This window comes from Simochromis diagramma, unplaced genomic scaffold (assembly GCF_900408965.1).
Source record: "Simochromis diagramma unplaced genomic scaffold, fSimDia1.1 OVJJ01000481.1, whole genome shotgun sequence".
Classification (NCBI taxonomy): Eukaryota; Metazoa; Chordata; class Actinopteri; order Cichliformes; family Cichlidae; genus Simochromis; species Simochromis diagramma.
The window spans coordinates 763269-772145 of NW_024386898.1; the positions used below are offsets into that span (position 1 = coordinate 763269).

General features: G+C 42.8%; 1 long non-coding RNA gene across 1 annotated transcript in view; it reads left to right on the forward strand.

The window, feature by feature from the left end:
• The window catches only part of LOC120735171, a 65778-nt gene extending 57301 nt beyond the window's left edge, over window positions 1–8477 (forward strand). The window contains exons 3-4 of the long non-coding RNA XR_005696201.1: window positions 523–578; window positions 782–8477. This is a non-coding gene — a long non-coding RNA (uncharacterized LOC120735171). The remainder of the gene's footprint in view (window positions 1–522; window positions 579–781) is intronic.
• The last annotated feature ends 400 nt before the right edge of the window (window positions 8478–8877 follow it).

An 8877-nucleotide genomic window follows, 5' to 3' on the forward strand; every position in this document is an offset into this window, starting at 1 on the left:
ATGCAGACTTGTTAATGTGCGCAGCCCTATTACTTAATAGATTACACTTTAAAGCGCGCATACAATCGTGGCTTTATTTGCAGGTAAATGTTGTCATTAGTGATTGCAGCAGACACCGAACTAAACGTGTTTCAAACAGATGCACCTCTATTGAGATCAAAAGCAACAAACAGAAGTCAGTAATTTGGCACATTTAATGCAGCGGGCTTTCATAGCGGGAAAATGATGGTAATTGAAATGTGGTGTCACTTGGCAAACTGCTGATGTGAGAAAGGTAATAAATGAAGAATCAAATAGTCCTTAACATCTTCCCCTCACTGTCATTTTATCTCCTGTTATCATCCGAGAGACAGTTACCGCTTTGTTGCTACCCAGAAGGAACCCTGTTTAAAAGTGACGCCGACGTTCCCTTGTTCTCGAGCAGAGGGCTTCAGATCTCGGTCTAATCAGATTTAATGGACGTAAAATGAATCAGTGGAACCACAGTATCAATCTTTCTCTTTCTTTTCATCAATATACCAGAGACTTGTTGCTTTGGCGGTAGGACTTGAGTGCTGGTGAAACATCCAAACCACAAGGTAAACAAACCACTGGTAAGAGTGCAGTCCCACTGAAAGAGGACATTTTCTCTAAACTGTTTTTTTTTTTTTTTTTTTTTTTTAAACTATCACGTTAAGGATGATAATTTGAGCGAGCACACATGTTAGACTCATACAGTGACAGAAGTGATGATTGCTGCTGAAGATACAGACACAGTGACCTTTCTCTATTTCTTTTTAAGGACATAAGAGTGGAAATGATGGAGCACGCTGTGGGAGAGGAAAAGGCCACATACAGCCTCTGGGCTCCTTCATGCCTCCTAGAAATGGAGCCAGACTGATCAACATAAACAAGGATGAAATTATTTGCGGCTGTCTCACAAAAGTATGTAACTGATCGGGTTACTCGGATGATCACAGCATAGACATTTCACATCTACCTTTTTCACTGCTGTTTGCCTGATGTGGTCCCGTGTTAAATAATGCTCATTAACAACAATGCTGGGTTAGTTTCAGCATTAAGCAGAGATTTCTGTCCGTTCTTCGCTTTACACAGCACACAGTATGAAAAGAGGATTCATTCATTATCACACCACAGACAAATTAACTGGGGTGTTTCTAAATACCCCGGGTTCTCGGAAAGACACCCAGCCCCTCCATGCATTGTTGATGTTGTTTGGGCTCAGTTCGTCTGTGGCAGATTGGCTCATGGGGAAGCTTGCAGACATTTGAATTAAAGCTGCAAAACTATTAAAAATGTATGGCCCTGTATGAATGCATGACCTATATTTTCCATGCAAATAAATAAATAAACAGGGTTTAGAGGGGATGATGCAAATCTTCAGAAGTGGGACACAGGATGAGCTAATGACAACAATAAAGAGTTTGGATTTCACACTGAGAGCATAATGGAGACCAATCCTGTGTTACTCATTCCCTCACCTCCTCTCTTTTGCTTCCCCCATAATCAGGCTATCCCACAATGCACCCTGCAATATCCATCCCAGCGTGGTAGTGTTTGAATTGGCCTCTCATGGTTCAAGTGCATATTGTGACTCACCTCTCTCTGGCTTTCATGCAGTGTGTTTTTTACAGACTTGACATTGACACAAGGTGGTTGTTGGAGTCTTTTTCTTATTGACGGTGATGCGGCCTTTCTCCTTTATTCTGTCCCCAGATCATGTCTGTCTGTCTTCTTTTTTCTGCCTCTCTTCTTCGCTCCTCTCCCCTCGCCCTGTCTGCCTGCCTCTGTTGTCTCGGTAGATTTCTTCTTCACTGCCATTCAGACGATGTCAAGGACCATGGCAGGGAAAATAAAGGCCACTGGTTTCTTGCTTCATGATGGGCTGTCGTCTTGTGACTGAAGCAGCTTCTAAAATTCACTGTAGGGAAAAAAAAAAGTGGTAAACAAATGCATCAACCATCAGCCAAAGAAAAAAGATCTGCGTGACACTTTCTCTGCTGGGTTTCTCTGCCAGCCCAGGGTTGCAGCAGTGTCTCTCTTTTTAAGCAAAACCAAAAAAAAAGCCTTGCAGTTAAGAAGAAGACTAAAAGGCTTTCGAGTCAAGGCATTAACATCAATTTGTCGTTTGCGTACTGTAGATGAAAAGGTCATCTTGTTATCTCTCACATGGTCTTATGTGACATTAGTGTTCAGCCTGAAATCTGTCTATAGACCATTGAACCGGGGACGTTATACTGACTCTGTGACAAGTGAATAACCTTTTACCTTGTGTTTTTGGCAAAGGCCATCCTGTCTCAGAAGCAACTCTGAAGCTAGCACTCCTTCCTCTCAGTACGTTTGTGTCTGTGTGTATCAACTAATGTGTGTGTGTATGTCTAGGTTTAGGCAAGGCTGTGGGCTGTTTACACGAAGCATAAAAGTGTATCCATGCTGAAATGACTAATTGGGAAATACAGTGCACAACCTCATTTGATGCACCGAGCAACTTCCTTCCTTTGCATGAATAACTGCAGGCTTGTGCCCTAAATACAGTACCTATGTGAAGCTTCCTACACCATGGCAGCCAGTAGAGTATTGATCTTATGAGCACTGCTAGATGATGAGAATCCCTGCACGACATTGTGCTTTTTAGCCTTCTTGTGTGCATTTTGGCTTTCACTCCGAGGGACTTTTCACCCTGCCTTTTGCACCTCTGCTCTGGCTTAAGCCACAAGACTGGCATCGAAGGGCCAGTAAAGAAGCTTCTTCTAAATAAACCTGACAGCGAAGCCAAGGTGTGGTGACATGCAAATCAATATTTCACAACATCAGCCACCGGCTGGTGGAGCACGGAGGAGGGGTGACAAGGTGCACCCAATACTGTCAGTGATTTAGACCGCAAGGGAAGTCAAGGGAATCCAGTTAGTGGTTGCATCTTGGTTACAGTTGCACTACACGCAGTAAATATAGTAGGGCAAATCACAAGCCAGCTAGCATGAAGTCATTTCTGGTTCAGCACCCAGTCCACATTCACCACTGCTTTTGCAGCAGTTTAGCTCCCAATTTACCGGAAGATAAGCTGGAAGTTGTTGATCACACTGAAATGACATCTGCGCTTTGTTTATCCACCATACGTGCCATAGCTGTTTGCAGTCTCATAGTGGAAAGAAAGGATCAGCGAAAGCAAAGCAGATGGCTCGCATATGGATGCAATTGCTCCGTTGTTGAATTGTACAATTTAGTTGTACAGATCGGCTAAGCGGCATGTCACAAGACAAGCGCTGCTGATGCAGCTTGGCAGCCGTTTGAACGGCAAACATGTCATTCAGTTGTAAATTATGTTTCACGCAAGGTCACCTTGTGTAAAGGTTGGGAAGGAGAAGGAAATGAGCTGAGGGTGTAATTCATCTCTTCACGTCAGAGATATATATATCACAGTTAAACTCCCAGATAGCACCAGCACAAACTCAGCACAGATGTCTATATTTATTAGCCTTTTGAGCCATGCGTCTAAATAGTGTCAATTCAATGTTTATTGCTCTAAATTTCCACTTTAAACTTTTCACTGCAGCGCTATAAAAAGTAGGCAGATTTTAGCGGTGATTGTGCGCTGAAGCAATATCAACGGATATAAACGTGGCTCTTTACACAAATTTATGTAAATGCAGGGCTGTGCGTCATCCAGGACTTGTAGCTGGTGTCCTTTTATTGGCACTGCTAAATCTCCGTCCTTGTGTGACATTCAACTCCAATCCATGCTCCCTCAAGGATACATGTCTTAGCATAATAAAGACAGCTTAGGAGTCATTGAGATGTGGCCCATCTACTCCAGTAGAAAGACACTGCCAGGCAAGGGACCCCCCCCCCCCCCCAAAAAAAAAAAATGCTCGTTGCCAGCTTCACGCCAAATCTGTGCCTCTCCAGCTTTGGCACTCTTGACCGCTCACTCAATTTCATTCACACCTCCCCTCCCCCACTCGCAAAGGATGTAAAGAGACAGCATACGGTCCACTTTGGCCGTCCTGTCTGGTCACATTACATTCAAATGCTACGCAAGAGGTCACCTTGTATTCTCTAATAGAATTGCCTATATTTTTTCCCAATAAACCACATGTTTATCGTCAACTAATATCATCCTTGTGCTGAGTCCTGTGCCAGATACAGGGAGACAGGCAAGGTCAAATCCCTCTCTACAGTCCCCATCTGGCACTAACCCCAGTGACAAGGGTGTCTGGGAGAGGGAGCGAGTTTCATGCTGGATGCACAATTTGTCCACTGTTTACTCTTCCGTCCATTTGCATCACTGACAGTAGATCTGAGTGACATTAACACGAAGCTACTGTCAAAGTAGTGCCGCTTTCCCTCGTACTTGGAGATCATCTCCCAGATTCTGCATATGATGCTTCCATGATGCAACATGCAACTCCACATGTAAGCTAGACGCCTAAACAGCCTCGAGCATCTTAAGAGATCGGTTCTGAGAAATACGATGAGGGGAAAAATTGATTCTCAGCAAAAAAGTGGAGCAGAGTTTAAAGTATGAATTGTACCCAAACAGTGTGGAGCGATAAGTGGACTATTTCTTTACAAGCTGCAGTGATTATCCCAGAGCCATGCCAAAAGCTAGCACACAACAGGTTCATTGTACAGTTAAATAAAAGAGACACAACTTGTACATTAGTGGGCTTTAGCTTTTAACCTTTGGAGAGAGCTGAGCTGCCTGTTTCCCCGCTGTTTCCCGACCAAGCTTCCTACCTCCTTGCTGTTGCTTCTCATTAGCGGAAAAGACGGAAAAATAGGAGTCGAATCGATCTTGTCGGTAAGGAGGGGAAATATGTGAAAACTCAAACTGTTAAAGCATTTATGAAAATCTAAAACCAATTTCAAAAGCAACTACAGACACATTTTGAACCAAACTGTGAACTGAATATGTGCGTCTCCTCACTTATACAGGAAGGTTAGGTTGTGCTTCAGACATGCATCCTGAATAAAGCATCAGAAAAAGTCACTGCAGTATATGTAACTCATTTAGGCAGATTTTCAGGACACGGCACTGTGAAAAAAGCTGCAGTTTGCAAGGTTGTTGATTCCAAGAAAATCCATTGATTACAAACAGCTGCCTTACAGCTTTTATGTCACTCCAACATCTTTGTTTTCTTTTTCAAAAGATCAACTTATTAAAGAAAAGAAATGATCTGAGCGTATAGCTGGATGCGCTTATTGTACATTCAGGTGGATTGCTGAGAAGTGCGGTCCTGTTTTATGTATTACATAAGCACAACAGGGTTCCTCAACCCTGCTAGCGAATGAATAGTCACACCTGATGAGGAACAGAATGACCTGATTTCCTGTATCTCCAGAGACATCTGTGCAGATGAAGGAGCACGGTGCATCAGGCCTCCTTTTGCCTTTTTCTCCAACCTGTCATGGCATCAATCCTGCCTTTAGATGTGCTCTCCATAGGGAACTAATCAGAGAAGGTACAGTGGTTTAACCTTCTCTGTCGTTCTATTTCTAAACGTGAACATATCTATCCATCCAGCCTTATATTTTGTCAACCTTTCTCTTCTTCCTCCTCGGAGATTACGTTTTTCTTCCCTCCTTCTTATGCTGACTTTCTTTCTGCCGCTCCCTCTCTTTTTATCTCTCCTTGCCCCCCTTCCCCTCCCCTCCCCTCCCATGTTTTGGTAGCGCTGCAGCTCTTGGAGCTCAGGGACTATGATTAGGACAGAAGAGAACTGGCTGTAAGACAGAGACAAACTCAGAACTGGGTCATCATTGTTTCTGTGTGAGGGCCCGCTCTGCAGATGAAAAGCTTGAAGACAAGAGCAGCAAATGACGCTCAATACAGTACCGGGAGCCGCAGACATTTCTGTGCTACAGAAATACCCGCGCAAAGGAATATGAACTGCGACGCAGAATTTATGTAATAAGAGTTAAATAAAACATCTTACTGGCCTGCTTTTCTATGTGCGAAACCTCCGAGTTAGTAATCGCCCGGCGGTCTGCTGTAGCCGCGCGACAGAGATGGAGCACAGTCACTGTGCTCGTGAACGAGACAGGGGAAACCTTGGTTGGTTGTCACAGAGTAATAGAATTTTGACACTGATCATCATTTTGCTCCTGCTGTTTTGTGCTCTCTCTGTCTCTCCTTCTTGTCCTCTCTGCAGCCATCTCTCTCTCTGTGTCTTCCACCCCTTTAGCAGACAGTCTGACAGGGTCTGTCCCACTGGCCAACCATTCAGCACTCATCATGCGCATCATTTCCTCTCATCATTCCCCCCGGTGTGCTTCTTCCATCTCTTCTGGCCTGTTCACTCGCCATCAACCACTCCACGTAAACCCTTTTATTTGTTCGTGTGTGTGTGTGTTTGTGCCTCAGTGTGCAGCCCATAAAATCACATTAAATAATATATAGTCAAGCACACTGTTTCATGCAGCTTGCTTCGTCACGCTGTCTAAGTGTGCATTTGTGAAGATAGTGTGTGATGTCAGTTTGAAGGAACTAGCTGGGGTCATATTTCATATATAATGTGTTAAAAGCAACAAGTATGGCACCAAAGACATCTTCTGTTGAAAGTTCACATCTACTGTTTTTAGCCTTTTGAGTTCAGTTGAATTTATTCTGAAACTAGGATGCAAACAGCATGTAGTAACTCTATTTAAAGACTATGTCTCTAAAATCAGTTACTTGAGGACGAAGAGCCTTAACCTGATATTCGTATATCAGAATGTCGGTTCTTCAGCTTGATATGTGGTTTTTTTATTTTTTTTATTCTGGCTTGTGTTAAACCTTTATTGCAAATCCGAGTCAGTGGTGCCTTGGCCTACTTTCCAAACCATCGAGGAGCAAATAATCAGCTCGAGCTAAGGATTTGCCTGGCACTCTTTCAAACGTGGATGCTTGTGAAACATCCCTGTTTGCAAGTGTTGGGTTTCACTGAGAGACTTTCAGAGTGTTTGCCATTTCTTGTAGCTAACAGGGAGGATTTTGAGACCTCTACTGCCACCTAGAGTATAATCAGAGGAGGATCACGAGGGACTGAGCTGCGTGGCTAGACAGGATTTGTAATCATCTTTACAACACCAAAGTGAATTGCAATGCAGTACATGAAATCAAGCTCTTACTTGAATTATGCACATCACAAGTCATAACATGGACACCCATCATTTCCCTGTGTCGATCGTTTCAATACTGGATACTCTGTCTTTATTGTAGGATTATTTATGCCAAACACATGACAATTCCTGGTTTGGTTTTTTGTGGATTTGTTCTTTCACTGCCTCTCCTTTCCTTCCTCGATGAGCCTACTCACAGCATAGAAGTAATGCCAGAACGGTTCCCACTGCCAGAAATTGCCCGGAGGTTTATAAATGAACTATTTGTTGTTCAGAGTGTGGGAAGATATTTCTTTTTATTATACAAGTAAACCCAACAGCAGCGACTAAAAGAAGAGAGGAAACCACGGATCATCAGAGGCTTAAAACCCTTTTTTATGTATTATCCACCTCATTTTTTCATATGATTTCCTTCCCCCCTTTATAGTCTGTGCTACAATTCTTCTACACAATTCAAAATATCCCTGCCACTCATCCCACAATGATTTTTTTTATCACCAGCTTCATCTCGTTTTAATTAAACCTTTCACTGGACGGAGACACGGACCATTATGCTCTCTATATTTCAGAGAATAGATGGGAAAATGACTTAACACCTTATGCTGACCTTTCTCAATCACTGCCCGCTGGCAAAGCTACACAAAGCGATTTCCCCAACATATTTATCTCATCCAAAACACACCTTAGACTTAATCCTAATGGCCTTTTCATTACCCTTTTAATTAAGCTGCACTGTGAGTGTTAAATGTCTCTCGGGAGCTTATGTCATATCTAACCTATACACGGTCATTTGGGGTAGTTAAGCCAACATTAAGCACAAAGTATAGCCATCAATTACTCATGTTGTTCTTTATCATGCTTGTGTTGCACAGTAAATAAGCTGAGACGAGCTCTCATTTACATAGCAGCCGTGCTCGTGTTGCAGGCATAGGGGAAAACGAATAAATGCAGGGTTTCAATATATTCAGTGATCTCACTGCAAATGCTGATTGTTTGAGTTCTTGGATGAATGAGAAATTGTTGATGGAGTAAACAGGGGTTTATTTATATTTTTAAGAAGCGATGCATGCAGGGTTTTTCAGACGAAGCTGAAATTAGCCAGAATTCAGAAATATGATAATAAATGTTTGACTTAATTGTTTTTTATATGTATATTAGATATGCAAAAATCATGAGGCCACTGAAGTTATTAAAGTCTGTGTAATATCAGCGTTATGAGCCGTTGTGCAGAAGTTGCAGTCGATTTGTTTTGAGCTCAGCACCTGGACAAGGAAGACGTGCATCTATTTTGCGCATTATTCAAATAAATCTATCAGAAGATTACATTACTGATTACCGTTCAAAATGTGTTTTTCCCAACCTCGAGAATTCATCCACACGAGGAGGATAATTGTTATACATTGCTTGTTCTGTATGAATAATGGGATCTAATCAGAATCACTTCATAATCAAGCCCAAGAGGCATTTTTCTCATGCGCACCAACAAGACAATTGTGGGAGCATCACTGATGTTTGTGGGATTCCCAGTAGATGGCAGTATTTCCTCACATCCTCCTTGTGGTAATGAACGCAGGGGAGAATAAACCAGAGACAAAGGTCAGATAATATAAAATAGTGGTCACCAGGAGACCGGGGACTTTCTCAAGTGCCTAGTGGAGCTACTTAGTGTGAGATCTGCCGGAGGAAAAGGCAGAGGTCCCATTTCCACCTCAGCAAAATGAAATCAAAAGCCCCTGGGATTTGAGGCTGACCTTCCTAGCTCCCACTGCACTTGAG